We start from the raw sequence: 18029 nt of genomic DNA on the forward strand, positions 1-18029 counted from the left end.
GAGCAAATATATAATCACAGACCTAAGTTATAATAATTATGTAATATTTCTTGATAGGAGCAATTGGAATCTATTGTGTAGGGAAGTAATTACAGCCTACTTTAGCTCCTTTGTTTCTGAGTGGGTGGCATTTATGGGCAAAAAATTATGCATGCTCAAAAATCTTTATAAAATGTTGGGTTCTCAGAAAGTCTTGGACCTCCTCAGATGTATGGAATTTTTAAGGGATAATAACTTCTCTTTATTTTCTGCAATGCAAAAATGTTTATTCAATTAACCAAGAAACATTTAGTTCTAAGGATGATAGAACATCAAGGCAAATGTTTTCCTTACAAAAAAAAAGGAGAGTTTATAAATTCACACATTCAAATAGGCTTGATGGGTATGTGCACATGTTCCCCCTCACACACACAGAAGATATGAGCTGCTTTTAAGCTGACACTTTAAATATTGATTTTTATCCTGTAGCAATTTCATGTTAGAGGGTTCTTTTTTGTAATTAAATTGTTGAGAAAACCTTCACAGTAGTGACAGTGCAAAAATTGGCTTAAAGGAATAAATTAACAGTAATAGCACAAAAGAAGGAATGTTAAGCAGACTACTACAACACTGTCTAATTTGCTTTTCCGATCACATCAGCGCAGGTCTGGATATAACCAGACACATTAACATTTATCTCGAAATGATAAAAGTTGCCATCCTGTCGGTTGGTTTATTAATTACCAGCAGAAACTTGAGATGGTATGTGTGTTGGTTCAACTACTTAACTGCTCACTGGAGAATGTTTTAAAAGGGATTTCCTGTAGAGGAATAAGAGATGTTTGGGAAATATTTTTGAAGCTTGAAAACAAAAATGTTAAGTTTCAGTTCCTGCCGTGATCTTTATAAGTCTTTCATCAAGTGTTTGGGGGGCTGGTAAAGGATGCAGGAAGTGGGCTGAAGAGGAGAAAAGATCATAAAAACACAAATGTTTATCCTGGAGGCATGGGGTGGCTTTTTATATGTAGCAAGCTAAGGAGCTCCTCTTATAGCATGGTGTACTCAATCAATCCTGCACCCATTACGGTCATGCTGGGTGTCAAAATTAGTATTCAGGAAGCTGGAACTGGTATTTGTCATGTCAGAGGTGGCACTTGCATCACCTTCAGCGCTGGTAGTGTCCTTTCTCACTGAAAATTGGTGTTGACACTGGAGATTAGATGAGACATCTCCCAGCCCAGGGCATGTCTGCTGACTGAGATTTCTTTGTGTCTGTGCTTTCTGCCTGGATTTCATTTGCTCAAATAAAAGGACCCATCTTCAGTGTTTTCCTAAACATTACCTTGCCTCTTTTTCTGTGATATTACCCTTCTAAAGGATGCTTTTCCCCACATCTGCCCCAGTCTACCTTTCCATAGGAAATTGCATTTCTTGGGGTTTGCAGCATGCAAGAAGATGTATTTGGCTACCACCGTGGCAGCTCCTCCATCTCTGTGCCCTGCAGCATGATGAGCATTGTTGGGGTTGGAGCTGGAAGGGGCTGGTGGGACACCAGTGGCCAGTGTCTTGTGTCCCTCTCTCTGTTGTCCTGTGGTCTGAACTAAGCGCAGTCTTGCTGAAAACATTTTTCCAGGGGTTTGTGGGGGTGTCACCTCAGAAAGAGGATTATTTGATGCTAATCTTCAATTCCTATCCTCAGTTTTGGTGACATTAAAGCATAAGCACCCAGCTGGGACTCTCCGCTATCACTAATATTTAGTCACCAGCACCAGCTGAGAAACTGGCCCATGGCTTCATTTTCTCCCAACTGACACAGAGACTTAAAAACATCAGCTGCAAAGACACCTTCAGAGCCATCATTTGACTGATAGCATTAAGTATTTCTTCCACTTATATCTGCATATTTCATCTGTCTGCTTCCCATGGAAAACTTTACACGTGGCTTCCTAAAATGAAAAAAAAAAAAAATTAAAAAAATTAAGTTTTCCTCCAATTGCCTGTAGACCCAGATACCTTTGTTCCTTTTGACCTCATTCCTTGCCTCCTGATCAATAGGCCAACATTTTAGTTAGTGACCAAAATGTTCTCCTGGCCACTAGAGATTCTCTAATTTAACAATTGCCCTGGTCAGAGCAGAAATAGGTAGCATGGTCCCAGCTTTCTGCAGTGCAGATGCAGGGGCTATAACTCTACATCTGGGTAAAGCTTTGCTGGGTACAGACCTGTGTGCAGGCCTGCAAAGAGGAAGCCTTTTCCCTGTGGCTGAGTTGCACTTAAGACTTTTTCAAGTGTTAATTTTATTCTGGATGCTTGCTGCTTAAAAAAGCAATGGCACGATAGCAAAGCCCACCCTCTTCCACATATTTTGATTAATTGCCTCAAAACATCCTGTGTTAGATTCAGGCTGTGTTTTACACCCATGTCATCACCATTTTCTTGTACATTTTATTTCACTGGCTTTCTGAAGCAAAGCTGTGAGTTGACAAATTCCTTGGAGATAAATGAGAGGTCAGAGTCTGCATCGCTGCTCCCAAGTAGCATGGACAACAACAAAGCCCAAACTGTTCCCTGTCCTACGTGAAAGCCTATGTGTAGCTGTGAAAAACTTCATTTTCCAAGAGGATAAAGAAATTTCATACTGAGTTTGATTGGAAATGTAATTGGTTGGTGTTGGAGGTGGTTGAAAATCCCCCTAAAGCTTTTTGTACAGGGTTTGGAGAGGCGGATCAATGTTGGGTGCTGTCCCACACATCCCTTCCCATGAAGCCTGTTTTTTTCCCCAGACCTGAATGTCACCTGAAGGCAGACTTTCAGGAACAGACATTTCAGGGATGTACCAACCACATAGCTGCTGCTTACCTTATTGATGCTTCGTATTGAGATTCAAATTCTTTTTGAAAGATTGCAATTTAAGCATCAGTTTTATTGTAACGGTGGAGATTTCTTAATAACTTCCTGTCAAGTACAAAATGCAAGTTAATTTCTGATCCTAAAGAAGTGCTGTGACAAAGGCAGTTTTAATGACAATGTTTGATACAGCCAAGCCCTAAACCAGTCTGCTCCTGCAGGTCAGTACGTACAACTCATGCTCTGGTAACTGCTGCCCTGGTGTCCTTCACCCCCTAAAAGTAGCACTGTAATTCCCACCGGATTGGAAAAAGCCAAGCCAAGTTAAGAAAGAATTTGTTTTCACCTGAATCTTAGAGTGACAGATTTGGCCTATTGGTTTCAGAAAGTGAAAATGTGATCCCACCCCAGGTGACAGCTTTTAGGAATAAGGCTGATATAGCTCCGTACTGTGACTTGCTTCAGCAACCTGCGTTTCTCCACGTGCACGCTTGTCTCTGCCTGCTGCAGTATTAATAAAGAACACTTTCGTTTTCACGATGTGTACACTAAGACGGCAAGACATTTGTCCCAGAAGCCAAACATGTCTTATGATTCATAAAAGAGTTAACAGGCAATCCTGCGCCTCGCAGAGAGACCTTTGCTACACATTTTTAATGGCCTAGGCTCTTGGTAGGTGAAAGGAAAGTTCCAAGCAATAATTCAGGTTTAAAATACTGTCTCGGTGCCAAGTAATCAAACTAGTTTTAAGTGAAGCAATTAGCAAGCATTAGAAAGGCAGCTATTTCCTGCTTGAAGGTGGTAAACTCTGTCTCTCTTATTATGATTTCTCTGGGGATGTGAGTAATGGGCTATGGTGTTTTTTTGGGGGGTGGGGTGTTTTTTGCATCTGTGGAAATACTGGCAATGTCCTAACTCCTTGCCAATTTACTAGATAGGAATGATGATGAGGGTGGAACAAAGTCCTTACTCTTTTCTGGTGGCTTGAGCAATATGTGTGCCGAAGTCAAAGAGGTGGTTTTCTCATTAGTTGCTTAAATACAGGTTTTTCATTGTTGGTTCAGGCTCACTGCCTCACCAGATCACCATCATTGGGACCAGGCTCGTGCTGGTGGCTGGAATGAGCAGATCAGGCAAAACCTGACTGATCTGCTGCATTTGATAGATTCTGTTGAGAGACTGATGAAACGCAGGCGGATTTCTCTTTGAATCCAGCTTGATTTTCTGCCCATGGAAGCTCTCAGAGCCTGCACTTCCAAGGTGGGGTGTAGCAGTGAAGTGGCTCCCGGTGGGTGCAGCTACATCAGCAGCCTGTTTTAACCTAAGTAGGTGCTTTTGGAGCCAATTTGCCACTTGTCCTAATTTCCTACACTTTGTGCCGGAGAGCCACCCTGGAGAGCTGGACCAGGTCTCTCCTCCATCTCCCTTGGAGCCTCTCTCCTCCACCACAGGTCTGTAAACTGGCATTCACATCTAAGGCTCCTTGGATTAATAAGAAATTTCCCTATTGGCTCTGCTGGGCTTTGATAAAGGCCTCGGGGGCTCCAACCAAATGGATGTGCAGCCAAATAAAGGTGAGAAGCGAGGCTGACACCTTGCAAAAATGCCTGAGGTGCAGGAACGTGTCCCCAAAGGCTCAGCATCGCATGGAGGCAAACCACTGCCCCAGAGGAGAACATCTGCAGGAAACGCAAGGTCCAGAAACAGACACTGCGCGATTGTTTCATTGCAATTTATTCTTCTTGTTTTGATTTTGGGGAAAAATGACACCTTTTCTAAGTGAAAAGTGTGAATCTTGGGAAATGTTAAAACTAGTTTGCTTTCTGTGCCTTATGTTCCCTCCCCACCAAATTCAGGCAGGATGGCAACAGGCTGGAAAGCCTGAAAACCAAATTCTTCAACAGCATTTCAGATTTGTGCAAGCATGTGCCCCTTACCTAGTACCGAGCCTGATGAGACTAGTTTTAACAAACCTGGATCACAAATTTCATCCGATGGCAGCTCGTGCTAGCACCAGCTGATACCTGTACTGGTAGAATTATTGCTGCATATAAGCAAAAAAAGAAAAGCGCACAAAAAACCCTGGAATCTTACCTCAGCTTAAAGAAACAATGGCAAGTTTGGCAGAAAATGTGGAATTACGTCCTTTTTAAAAAGTGTTGGATTTTTGGGACCACGAGAAGCAGAGGGGGAAGGTTCTTCTCCCATCCCCTGGGTTTTCAATCAGTTTGTTCTGAATTCTTTCTCTGACTATATAGGACAACTGAGGCTTTTCTAACAGGGCATCTTGATACTGAAGATAACCACAACTGTGCTTAAACTAAGTTTTCTGCCTGAGTGCTGGGATAAAGAACAGAGAAGGGGAAGAAACAGTGTCCCCAGCATATAGGATATCAATCCAGATAGATATTGGCAAAAGAAACTCCTGTTTTGGAAAAGAGGGAAAATAACTATCTCCTTTCCAGCTGACAACTCAGCTGATGAGTCTTAACGGCTCATCGAAAAGCCTCTTGCCTGCTTTTTATTTATTATTATCATGGCATCTGTGCAAAATTTGGTGTTTTTCACAGCTTTGATTTTCACACTCAAGTTTTTCTGGTGGAGTCATGAATGCCTTTACAGCAATCTAAGCACCTTTCTAGTAGGCTTGGATTCACAGAGAAACAGGCCACAGGTTGAAAGCTATTAGACCGCAGCTGATAGCTAGATGTGATATTTTCCATCAGAAGACATAGTGTTAGTTTATTTTAGAGCTTTTCCAGCCCAGCCTGCTTCAGATGGGAATTTTGCTGTGTGTCTCTGCTCAGGTCAGACTCCTCAGAGATGGGAACTAATTATGTGCTGCTCGTCGCTTCAGTCCCCGGCTTGCAAAACCCTTCTGCCAGACACAAGGGCAAAGCTCTCATGATTGCAGATGCAAAGGGGACCTGTACAGTGACCAAGTAAAGTGCAATGGAAATAAGTACTTTGAAAAAATCAAGCCTTGTGCTTTCTCAAATTAGCAGATGCTTTTAACAATGTTAACCTTGCTATCTCTGCAATTCCATTCCCCGTCTGTGAAAATGGGGATAATAGTATCATTTTGTGGCACAGGGCTCTAATACATCCATTAGTGCTGGTGACGTTTCCAGTCTCTTCATAGGAAAGCTCAGCCCAGGATTTGAAAGGTGTGCAAGTGAATGAGGACGAGAGGCTGTGTGATCAACAGGGAGAGAAACACACAACCACCGCCTCATTTGGGGATGTGGATCGTTATGTACGGAGCAAAGCAGGGTCTGATGGAGGGCAGAAGAGTAGGTCTATGATCATGTCTTTCTAGATCACATTATAAAATATGCAGAGGGGACTAAATCAAAGTGGATGGCACTGTGTGCGTGTGTGTCATGTACACATACAGGATCTAATCTTAAATTAACAGCTAGGGTGAGGCAGTCATTTTTAAAGGTGAGATTCACAGGAATGAGTGTGAAGTTGAGAGTGACTGTGAAATGTATATTTATAAAAAAAAAGGGGGGGGGGATTTTTTAATCCTGCTATGGAAAGATCCTCTACTGCCATGAAATCCATCAGAACTGCAAAAAAAATAACCCATGCTAGCAACAAAATCTTAGGGCATCACATTGTGGCGCAGAGCAGACTCCCAGGCGTTTCCGGATGACGCTAACCAGGGCTGCTAAGCCAGACCTCAAAAGGCTCAGGACTTTACCAGGCACCAAGATCCTTCCAGGGTGCCCACCGGCTTCTCTGGACCAGGAGACCCTCCTGCACTGGCTGTGCACTGCTGTCTGCCTGTTGTCTGGGGTCTCCACTGCTTCCTGCTCGCATCTGACCCTGTCTGATGAACGGCTCTCCGGCTGCCCTTTAGCTGCGGCCTGCTTAATGTGAAGGTGGTATTTGTTGTTTCTGCAGCCACATCTCTTCAGGACTGGGATTTAAAAGGCAGAGAAATGGCTGAGCTGCGCAGCTGGTGGGGTGGTAACCTCTGGCTGGCTGGCTGGGGCAGCTGGGGCTGAGAGAGGGCTATAAACCTTTGATCAGGGGGAATGAGCACTGCAGGAGTTGGGATGTGGCCACTCTTGCAATATCTAATTGCTCCTGCATCAGACTTCAGAGGCGGAACAGCAAGATTTGCTTCTCACAGCTTACATCTTGCTAGCAACACTCTCCAAACTCTCCTCACTCCCCCCACCCCATACAATTGTCTCTTTATATGTATTTTGTTTCCAATCTGAGCGTCTAAACTTCTTTGAATATCCTGCTCAAGTTTCCTCATTTGAAGACTGAATCCTCTATATCCTCTATTTACTCCATTTTCTTTCAGGCAGGCCTGATTGCTGCTTGAAATGTTCCCATTACATCCAACAGATGAAGATTTTTCACAGTGGAGCACAGTGCGTTTGCCCGGAGTGTATCCACCTGACTTCAGCAGTGCTGCATTATTAGCTTGGGAAGCTATGACGTTGAAGGCTTTATGTTTAATTTATTTCAACATTCCATCCATAGAGATGTTTGCTCTGATTAGAGCCTGTAAATTACCCTCCACAGATGAATTATTAGGGGATTTCTTCTAATTTTTTTTGCCTATTCTCAAACTACTCAGAATGAGCCTGAATACATAGCTGTGTGTGTCTGGGTAGCTTAAACAACTCCTTTTCCGTCCCACAGGTCTCTAAACAGTTTACAATGAGTTTTCCTGAATGAGTGGTCATCATGTATGTGCCATTTATGGAGTCGCCCAGTGGCTAATTTGATTATCAAAACTTTTCAATAATTAAATAAATCACAAATTATTTGCAGATTTGGCCAGTGATTTGCAATTGGTATCAGATCCATGGGGATATCCATGGGGATCAGCACCCCAAATAAGGCCGTTCTCTTGGCGTTCTGGGAAGGAGAGGATCTTTCTTATCAATTTAGAAAAGGAGATAGACAAATAATGAAACAACAACAGGAGGTCTGAATGAAAGTCCACAAATGCTGGCTTTCTAGAATTAAGTATCTTGATTTATGTAGTCTGCTATTGCAGTGACCATGGCTTCTCTAGATGAGTAACATTGTTTGCAGAAATGTTTGATATTCTGGTAACTGAAAAATAGGAATTTGGTCTTGGTGTGTGAACTTCAGACACACTGAGCAGCCAGGAGGAGAGGCCAACCAAATCTTTAACATTTTCTGGTTCTGTATGAGCAAGAGGTGTGCTTTTTCTGTAACATTTTTCCACCAGAGATATAGCAAGTACTTGCAAGCAGTTGAGTTACAGGAGCTTAATTCTTTATCACTTTTGCCCCAGCAAGAAGCCTTGTGCAGCTCTAAGCCAAATGCAAATATAAAGTAAAGCGTATTACCTCCAGTCACCCTGCAGGGACATTTTGTTTTGCATTTGCAGGAGGCTAAAAGTCTGCACAGAGGTAGTCACCGTAGCTTACTTTGTTAGCAGTAACTTTTGACGAGCTTCCCTAATTTGGTCACCTGCAGCGACATGAATATATCCCTAGGGAAGAGCTGGTTATATCAGCATTTAGAAAAGGGCTTTTTCCAGAATGATTAATCTGAAAGACTAAAAATAAGGATAGGTGCATTCTTCTCAAGGTGTTTTTTTCTCCTTGGGGGACGTCTTTTTTTTGAGCAGGAGCTGTAGTATGTGCAGAGGCCAGATTTATGCCAGTGTGCTCATGATTCCCAGCAAAGGGGTCAAAAATTCTGCTAGGACGAGCGTTCACCCTGCAAGATCTAGGGCCATGCTACCTTACTGGCTCACTTGCCGAGCTTCCTGCAGGCTCCTCAGCTTCACCTCCCATCTGTAACAGTGATGAATATTGCCTGCTCCCCTGCACCTCTGTCCTGGCGTGCTTCCAGGACTGGGCTTGGGAACTCCATCAGGAGCTTATTGCATTTGCAGAGCAAGCTATCATTACAAAAAACATTATTTGCTAATATCTCTTCAGCTCCATGAGAAGGTTTTCCCCCACAAACTCATTTTCTAGTTTGGATAAGGCTGGAAATGATGGGTGCTGGTGGCTCTGGGTACCCTGACATTTGTTTCCTTGCAGTGATTTGGATAATGCTTCCCAACTCTGGGGAATGAGGGCTGGGGGGTTTTTTTGCTTTTATACTGAGGACTGGAAATTGTGATTTAATCCTTGAACAGTGTAAATAAAATCCTAAATGCAGAATTACTGGAAAAGGCATGGGGGTTACTTCAGCCAGGAAATAGCTTCATCAAATGTTTTTTGAATCAAAACTGCTCAAAGTGTATTTTACACTTTTCATATCCAAAAAAAAGTGTTGCAATAAATGAGGATACATAGTTATTTGAACTCTAGCATAAAATTCTAACATAACATTCTATTGCACCATTAGCTCTGTTTCTTTGGGGTATGTATAGCTACAGGCAATTCAGAGTCTTGGCAGGTCAGGGTAACATTTGCTTAAAACATGTTTAAGCCTGGGCTCCAGTGACCTCACTAACCAAATAGATGAGGCTAAAAATAAATGCGAGATGTTGCAGACACACAGGAGCCCCTGTTCCCCCAACTGTTTGCAAAAGGAAGAGACTGATTCTCCTGGTTTCAGTTTGTCATTGAAGATAACAGCTCACATCAGACAGTTTGGGTGGGGGGTCCTTTGGTCACATTTTCTCAGACAGCAAATACTGCATAGAGATCTTCCAGAAATCCCTCCCGCTCTCTGCATTCCCATTCCCCAAATACTTCAGGCCCTTACATTTTTATGGCTAGATAATGAGGCCAGACCAAATCTGTCATCTGATCTCTCTGCTAATGTAGCAGACACAGTTTTCCAATCCCATCTTAAGCCGATTTTACTTAACTGTGACCTCTGCAGCTCATGAGAGCTGAAACAAAACTTGTTCAGGTCCTAGGTTTCGGACAATGTGTGACTGCTACTCTCTACAAGTCCATTTGAAAATCCATGTAACTAATGAGTCAAGATGCTGAGTTCAGAGTAACAATAAATTATCTTAAGCAAATAATTAGCCTCGATCGCAGAAGTGGAATTTCATACTCACAAACAATTTCAGAATCAAATGGAGCTAGTACAGAAAGATTACAATACACAACAGACACAGTTGGCAGTTTTCCCTTGTAACATGGATGCAAAATGCTTTCAACAAAGGTTTGGATGTGCTGTCCTATGGGACATGAAGATGGTCCTCCATGGGTCTGGATGAGTCTGATTCTTCTGAAGCTACAGGAAGCAGAAGCAGGTGATGGTGGCTGGTCGTGAAGCTGAGAAACCTTCGTGTTGACATGGCTCTGACTGCCAGAGTGAATTCCTTTTGTCGGCACCCCAAGATGAGACTGTGAGGCACGTTTCTGCAGGCTAGTGGAGCGCTGGGAGACGTTACACCAGCTGATGACGGCAGATCCAGGCCACCCACAGCACCAAAGGTGTAACTGGGACACCTAAACAGACTGAATTTCCCCTAAGAAAGTCTCACATGCAATGGGTCACACTGTGACGGTTAACATTGGCGTGGGTCTCCACAGACATGGTGATCTCTGCAACGTGCCATATTGCAAGAATAGGATGTACCTGTTTTTCCTTCCCCTCTTAAGTTAGACGTGGCCTTTTAATAATGAGGCTGTCAGATGCAAAGGGATCTGGGTCCTGTGGGCTGGGCAGGGACATTGGCCATCCCCACCACAGTGTGTTGCCCAGATTGAGGTGATTTCATCCTTTTCGTATTCGTAAGGTGTGTGGGGGGGTGTGGGTGTGGTGTGTCAGAGCGGGGAGTGTCTTTAGGAGATATTTTAAATTATTTTTCCTGCTGGCAGAAAGAGAGGAAAGACTTCCAGAACGAGACCTGACCTTTTGCGTGCCATGGCACCAGCTCTCAGAGAGGCCCATCGAATTCCTCCCTAATGAGGAAGAACTTTGTTTTTGCGCCGCGGTCGAGATCACTGAGAATAGCCCCGTTTTCCTGCCGATCAGCTGGAAGACTTCCTCTCCCGGGACTCGAGTGGGCTCCTCTGGCTGATGGCTCATCCCCTGTGCGCAGGGAGTGCCATGCACACCAGCCTATGGGACCTTCTGCCCAGGAGCAGCTTGGTCTCTTCAGCTTTTTTTCCCTGGCTGACTCCAAGGTCCTCCGCAGCAGGCAGTCAATTTGGGGAGGTCCAGGAGCTCTGACTAAACCCCAAAGCCCCTGGGTAAATCTGATCTGCCTCTAATATTTCTTAAAAGAGCCTCACGGCCCCAGCTAGTCCCAGTGGAGGGAGAGTTTGGGATGTGCAGACAGCTCTTTTCCTCCAGGAAATGCAGAGATGTCTCCTCTACTGCTTGTTCCCTGCCCTGTGCCGCAGTGCCCCTTTTATACAGTCAATTCCCTTTGCTCTCCACTGTACTCCACTTCCTCTCATCCCTTCATCCCTCTTTCCTTGCCCTGGAGCTGGTAGCTGTTGAGGAAGATGAAGGAAAACTGCATGTTGTAGCAGAAGGGATAAATACAGTTTCCCTTCCTTGCTCCATGCTGAAATGCATCTTTGCTCATTTTCACTCTCTGCTGTCCTATGGTCATCTCTGATGAACTTTACAGGCTAATTCCAGTGTCAGCTGAGGTCTCTGCAGATTTGTAATACAAGTATGTAAAGAAAACCCCCAAACACGTCCCTTTTTGTAAAAAAAAAAAAAAAAAAAGACGACTGGTAGGAATGTGTCAGCTGCAACAGCTGCAACAAGGGGAAGGGGAGGCAGTTGGAGCTGGGGTGTGAAGGATGAAGAGTTTCCACTAGGGATACACTGGGATGCAGGGAAGGTGAAAAGGGAGAGGGAAGGGCTGAGGACGCTTGACAAAAAGGAGATGGGAGAGGGGTTTCAGTCTCCCATTTGCTCCCTGGTGGTGGGGCTCAGCAAGGATGAGATGGAGTTTGAGATTTCCACTTAAAACTTTGCTTCCTTGGCCTCAAGTCCCATTGCTTCTCTTAGCCAAACCACTGAGCCTGGCTGCATCTCTTCTGTAAGAGTGTATTCACTGCATGGATTGTACACAAATAACTGCATTCACAGCCCTGAAGGGCTTGAGCACAGCAGCACCAGGGACTGTGTGCACAGCCGAGATCCACCGTACACCCTTTTCTTTGCCCTGTTCGTGAATAACAAGGGTGAACCGTGTTTGCCATATCACAGCACCTCTGAGGGGGCTGACACGTTTCACCAAGCAGGCACAAATAATTGCTTTACACTGCACAAAGGCAGCCGAGGGCCAAAGACTGGCTGTTAAAATGTTTGCGGTGACACTGTGCCAAGCTCTGTGACGGAAATTCACCTTCATGTAATTAATTCTGAGGCTCTGTCACTGAATCTAGTTCTCCTCAGATAAAGCCAGTGTTAAATAGGCTCAAAAACTTGCCGTGTCAGTCTGCTTTGTACTTGAGAGGAGACATGTACCTCGGGGTAGGGGGAAGGGAGTGAATGCTGATGACTGAGAGACACTAAGATATGCTGGTAATGGGGCCAGCCAAGAGCCAGAGAGAGAATAAATAAACATAATTTGGTAGTGACAGTCTGTCTGGCATTGTACTGCAGTCTGCTAAGATTTCTTTTTTTAAAGGATGCAGTAATTTAGTGAAAGCAGTATGGTGAAAGGGCTCTGGTATTATCGATTAACTTCGATCCATAAATTGCTGCTGAGCTCCTTGAAAATGCATGAGATAAGGACAGCCATGCAGGATAGACTGGGGCCAGATCTGGACCGATGCACAGGTCTCAATGGTGCTAGCACCACAAAATGTGACCTTAAAGCCAACTGTAGTGGGAATGAAGGCGCTTTTACTAGTCTGTGGGGGTCTTGGCTGGGTATAAAGCTAATGAAATTGGCCTTACTCAAGCTCTTCAAGTCCTTTTACAGTTTAGGGAGACCGTGTTGGGCCGCAGTGATGGGGAAGCCTGTTTGAAGGTGTCTCAGGATGTGTGTGAAGTAATCCCAATGGAGATGGCTTGCTGAGCTGGGTGATGGAGAGAAAGCAGAGACAACCCAGACTGGTGGCTAGCTGAGCATGATGTAACACGTCTCATCATGAACCATCACGAGTCCTGGGCTCCTCCAGTCACCTTATGCACCCTTTTTATCATATATTTGCTCTTGATTTTAGTTGGGTTGCAACCCATTGGGCTATGAGAAATATGTGAGCTGAAACCTTATTCCTTGTGATGCTTCATCGGTGGGAGATTTCTTTGCAAGCTAAAGTTGAGCAGTGTTATCAGAAATGTTTATTCCCACCAAAAAATTTGAGCATCTAAGCCCCATTTGGAGGAAATTTGACCAGATCACTTTCTGAGCAGTGAAACAACTACATTTCATAGGGCCCTACCTCCTAAACGATGTAAAATACTGATCTCCTCTCTGCAATGCTTGCTGGCCTGACTTCCCAAATGTTGTGTCTCAGCACTGCAAAGATTATTGCATGACTCTGAATGCACAGCTTAGATCCCTCAGACACAGATTTCCTATAGCTGTTATGTCACTGGCACCATGAGCAGGGCTGGTAGCAAGGAGTGGACTCATGCAATGATCTTTTTGTGTAAGGTCAGGCTTCCACAGAGCCTGGAACTGGCAAATGCACTGCAGGTTGCCAGCAAGTCTTTGCTGCCTTTGCCTAATGATCCTCCTGACAAGAACATTCTCAGCCTCTGGTGATTCAAGGCCAACATTTTATTGCATCAGGGATCAGCTGTGGTCAGATTTGGCAAAGCCAATGACATGTTGCCAGCTGTCAGATGCATAATCCAAGTCTGGAGCTTCTTCAAAGAAGTTGTGTAAGGAGCAGAGTATTCCCTTCTCACGGTTTCATTGTAGAAGGGAAGCAGCTTATTTTAAGCATCTGGTCTTGCAATGATCTCCAGAGTGCTCCAGGGCTGACAAAGGAAGTCATGGGCTTTTCTTTGGACCATCAGTGCTTCCTGATGGGTCTTTATGGATAGCACAATTGCTAAGCTCTTTCTCACAGCACCAGGTTCTTTTGCAGATGGTGTTGGAGCTCTCTTGACTCATCCTCCCACTGAAACCTGTACCCCCCTGGCTCCAAGTCAATGATGTTGCCCATCCAAACTGCCACTGTTTTTCAGGATCAGGCCATGTGTGCTGGTCTTCAAGGGCTTGGATCCAGACCCTGGAAGTGTCCATGGAGAAATTCCTGTTTGATTTAGCTTTGGACCTGGTGCCAAGTTCTCAGCACTGTGCTGAGTATGAGTCAGGATCCTGCTGGAGGCACTCTGGAGCGCAGGTAGTTTTTCCATCAGTCCTGCCGGTCAGAGGGAGGGCGTTTGAAAGGGCCAGTCGAATCAGGCAAATCAACAAATGGTTACAGGACTGGTGCCACAGCCAGGGGTTTGGCTACTTAGACCAAGGGACTTGCTTTGAGAAACCTGGTCTGCTGGGGGGCTGATGGAGTCTGTCTGTCAGAGAAGGGGAAGAGCATCTTTGGTCATAGGCTTGCCAAGGTGGTGAAGAGGGCTTTAAACTAAAGGTGCCGGGGAAGGGGAACCTCAGTCCATCCCACTCCTACCAGTTTGATGCCAATGCCAGCAACAGATGCCCGGAGCCAGGAGAAGGATCACAGGTCAGCAGGAGAGCACCTGAAGTGCAGCACAGAGGAATTCCAACCACTCCAGCCAGTCAGTCAGCTTCATTGCGGGCCCAACTGAAATGCCTCTAAGCAAACACACGTAGCATGGGGAACAAACAGGAGGAGTTAGAGAGGTGCGCACGCCTGCAGGGCTGTGATCTCATTGGCATCATGGAGATGCGGTGGGATGGCTCCTATGACTGACTGTTGGAATGGAAGGATACAGGCTCTTTAGGAAGGGCGGTCAGGGGAGACGAGGAGGGGGTGTGGCTCTCTATGTCAATGACCAGCTGCAGTGCATGGAGCTCCACCTGGGAATGGATGAGGAGCCAACTGAGAGCTTATGGCTCAGGATTAATGGGAGGGCAGGGACAGGGAACACTATAGTGGGGGTCTGCTACAGGCCACCTGAACAGGAAGACCAAGCAGATGAGCCCCTCTATAGACAGATAGGGAGCAGCCTCACCTTCACAAGTCCTGGTCCTCATGGGGGACTTCAACCACCCCAATATCTGTTGGAGGGACAACACAGCAGGGCATAAGCAATCCAGGATCTAAGCAAAGGAATGGCTTAAAGCTGCATCAAAGGCAGTTCAGATTTGATATTAGGAAAAAGTTCTTCACTGAGAGGGTGGTCAAGCAGTGGAACAAGCTCCCCCCAGGAAATGGTCATGGCCCCAAGCCTGGTGGTATTCAAGAAGCGATTGCACAATGCTCTTAGATCCATGAGACAGAGTTGTGGTGAATGCAGTTAAATCCAGTCGGTGGCTGGTCACATGTGGTGTTCTGCGGGGCTCAGTACTGGGGCCACTTCTCTTTATATCTTTGTCAAAGACCTGGATAGGGGATCGAATGCACTCTCAGGAAGTTTTCAGATGACACCCAGTTGGCCGGAAGTTATTGATCTGTTTGAGGGTAGAAAGGTTCTACAGAAGGACCTGGAGAGGCTGGATTGATGATGAGTCGAGGCCAACTGTACGAGCTTTAACAGGGCTCTGTGCTTGGCTCACAACAACCCCATGCAACATGCTACAGGCTTGGGGAAGAGTGGCTGGAAAGCTGCCTGGCAGAAAAGGACCTGGGGGTGTTGGTCAATAGCCAGCACTGTGCCCAGATGGCGAAGAGGGCAATAGCAACCTCACTTCTATGAGAAATAGCGTGGTCAGCAGGACTAGGGGAGTGACCACCCCTCTCCACTTGGCACTGCTGAGGCCACGCCTTGAGTACCGTGTTCAGTTTGTCTCCACGAAACATTGAGGTGCTGCAGTGTGTTCGAGCAGCAAAGCTGGTGAAGGGTCTAGAGAACAAGTCTTATGAGTGACTGAGGGAACTGGGGTTGATTAATCTTGAGAACAGGAGGCTGAGGAGAGAGCTTATCGCTCCCCACAAGTGCCCAAAAGGAGGTGGTGGTGAGGTGAGTGTCAGTCTCTTTTTCCCAAGTGACAAGTGATGGGAAGAGAGGAAACAGCCTTGAGTGGCACCAAGGGAGCTTTAGATTGGATATTAGGGAAAATGTCTTGGGACAGAGTGGGGCTGAAGGACGGGCCTGGCCAGTGGGCGTGCCTGTGATGCGCTCCTGCACCTGTGACAGCACAGGGGACGCATCACAATGGGGGTGGTTATCAGGGGCACCAGCAGGCAGCGCTGCCCAGTGCAGCCTGGGCCAGCAGTGAGTGCACACACACGGGGGGAGGCTGGGCTGGACAAGGGCCGGGGCAAAAACCCGGGCCCCCGGCGTGGGTGGGTTCTTGCCCTGCATCGAGGGACCAGCTGCTCGCGGGAGCGCCTTGGGCAGGGCACAGTGCCGCCACTGCCGGGGCTGGGCGCAGGCCTTGCTGCCTCCCAGCTGCCTCGCCCCCTCTCCTACCTGCCCCCAGCTCCCGTCCCTGCTTCCCATCTCCAGATCCCTCCCTCCCAGCGCCACTGAAGCCCTTCTCTCCCTCCTCCTGCAGGCCATGGCTGTCACAAAATTCTTCGCCCTGCTTGTGCAAAGCATCATCCAGTTCCCGCAGATGGTGGGTGATGAGCTGGATGAGGCGACGCGTGAGCGCATGGAGCAGCGTGCGGAGCTTCTGAGTCGGGAGATGACTCGGCTGCTGCGGGAGCTGGAGCAGAGGAGCCTGGAGCAGAGCATCATGGAGCAGAGGACTCAGGAGCAGAGCGGGGTGGCCTGGGGAGCCCTGCTCTTTGCTGCCTTGCAGCACTGGCAGTTCTGGGCCATTGCTGGGGTCCTGGTCGTGCTGTTTGGGCTCTGCTGGTGGCTCAGGAAAAGAAGCTATCGGTCAGCCAGCGGGAAGAAGGGCAGCTCTAGAAAGAAGGCGGCTAAAGAGGAGCAAGAAGTAAAATCCAGTATTGCACTGGATGTGGGCAGAATTTCAGCCAAGCGCCTCCTCATCCTGCGAGAATCATTCACGATGGTGGACGAGCTGGTGGATGAACTTCTCCGTATCTGCCGAATTCTTTCCAGGAACAGTTTCATGCCACGACTGAAGCCAGCTATCAGGGTTAGCAGCGCCTCTGAAGGTTCGAGTCCCTGTGAGGATGATGCCATCTGTTGCCTGCTCGTGCCCCTGAAGCGCCCCCGTGGGCATGCCTTCCACCTGGAGCTGAGCACTGCAGGGGAGCTACCAGCAAAGAACTCGTTCCTCCGTGTGGAGCTGGTGTGCACCTGCACGAGGCAGCAGCTGGTGGGGGACATGCTGTGCTTCCTCCACCACCCCAAGGAGAAGCTGCGGAAAAATCAGAGTCCCAGCCTCCTAGGCACCCTCTGCACCGGCCCCTACCTAGACATGGAGAAAACCACCCGCTGGTTCCAGATACTGGTAAAAGCAGCCTGGGTGGTTTTGCCTCAGTCGAGACACTGCCATCTGACAGTGCTGCCCTCCAGGCGCTCCTGCAAGCTCCAGATGACAAACGCTTCCGATGATAGTACCCTCCTGATGGAGATGATGTTCGCGGTGCAGCACAGTGACTCAGACACCTTCCTGAGCATTGAGTAGGCAGAGGCCCGTGTTACCAGCAGCAGGACGTGGCCAGAGCACTGTGTTTTGGCAGAGATGCAGTTCTTCAAGCACAGGGCCAGGCCTGAAGATACTCCCCAGGGAGCTGGTGCTCCAGAACTGAGCCCGCCGGACACAGAGAACACGCTGCTCAGTCGGCAGTGGCGACTGCTGCCGCACCTTCCCTCCACAGCACAAGCACGCTCTGGGGAGTGGGTCGCGATGCAGCTGAGGAGGCCGTTGCAAGGAACCTTGTGACAGAGACTCCCATTACCACCTGGACAGCAACCAGCCTCCCTCTTCGGAGAGTCCATTCCCTCCGGGAGGTTCACCACGTGCAAAGATGTCAGTAAATCCATTCTTTGAACAAACGCTGCATCTGTGAGCGTCTGTGTATCACTTTGTTGTGGAACCTGGCCATAGGTTGCTGTTGGCCGAGCTGCCGCAGAGTCAGGGAGCATTTTGCAGAGGAGCTGATGCAGTGGGCTCTGCTTTCATGATTCACTGGGCTTTGCCTTCCCAGGTGTCCTGTGTTAGTCCCAGCAGGCAGCTTGGCATCACACAGCTGCTCCATCACTTTTCCCCAGTGGGATGGAGGGGAGCATCTGAAGGCTACAAG

General features: G+C 47.1%; 1 pseudogene; it reads left to right on the forward strand.

Annotated features, from left to right (window-relative positions):
- The first annotated feature begins 16366 nt into the window (after positions 1 to 16366).
- LOC104636192 (inositol 1,4,5-trisphosphate receptor-interacting protein-like 1) lies at positions 16367 to 17668 on the forward strand (annotated as a pseudogene).
- Positions 17669 to 18029: the final 361 nt, after the last annotated feature.

The sequence above is a fragment of the Balearica regulorum genome, chromosome 5 (assembly GCF_011004875.1).
Source record: "Balearica regulorum gibbericeps isolate bBalReg1 chromosome 5, bBalReg1.pri, whole genome shotgun sequence".
In the NCBI taxonomy this organism is placed as follows: Eukaryota; Metazoa; Chordata; class Aves; order Gruiformes; family Gruidae; genus Balearica; species Balearica regulorum.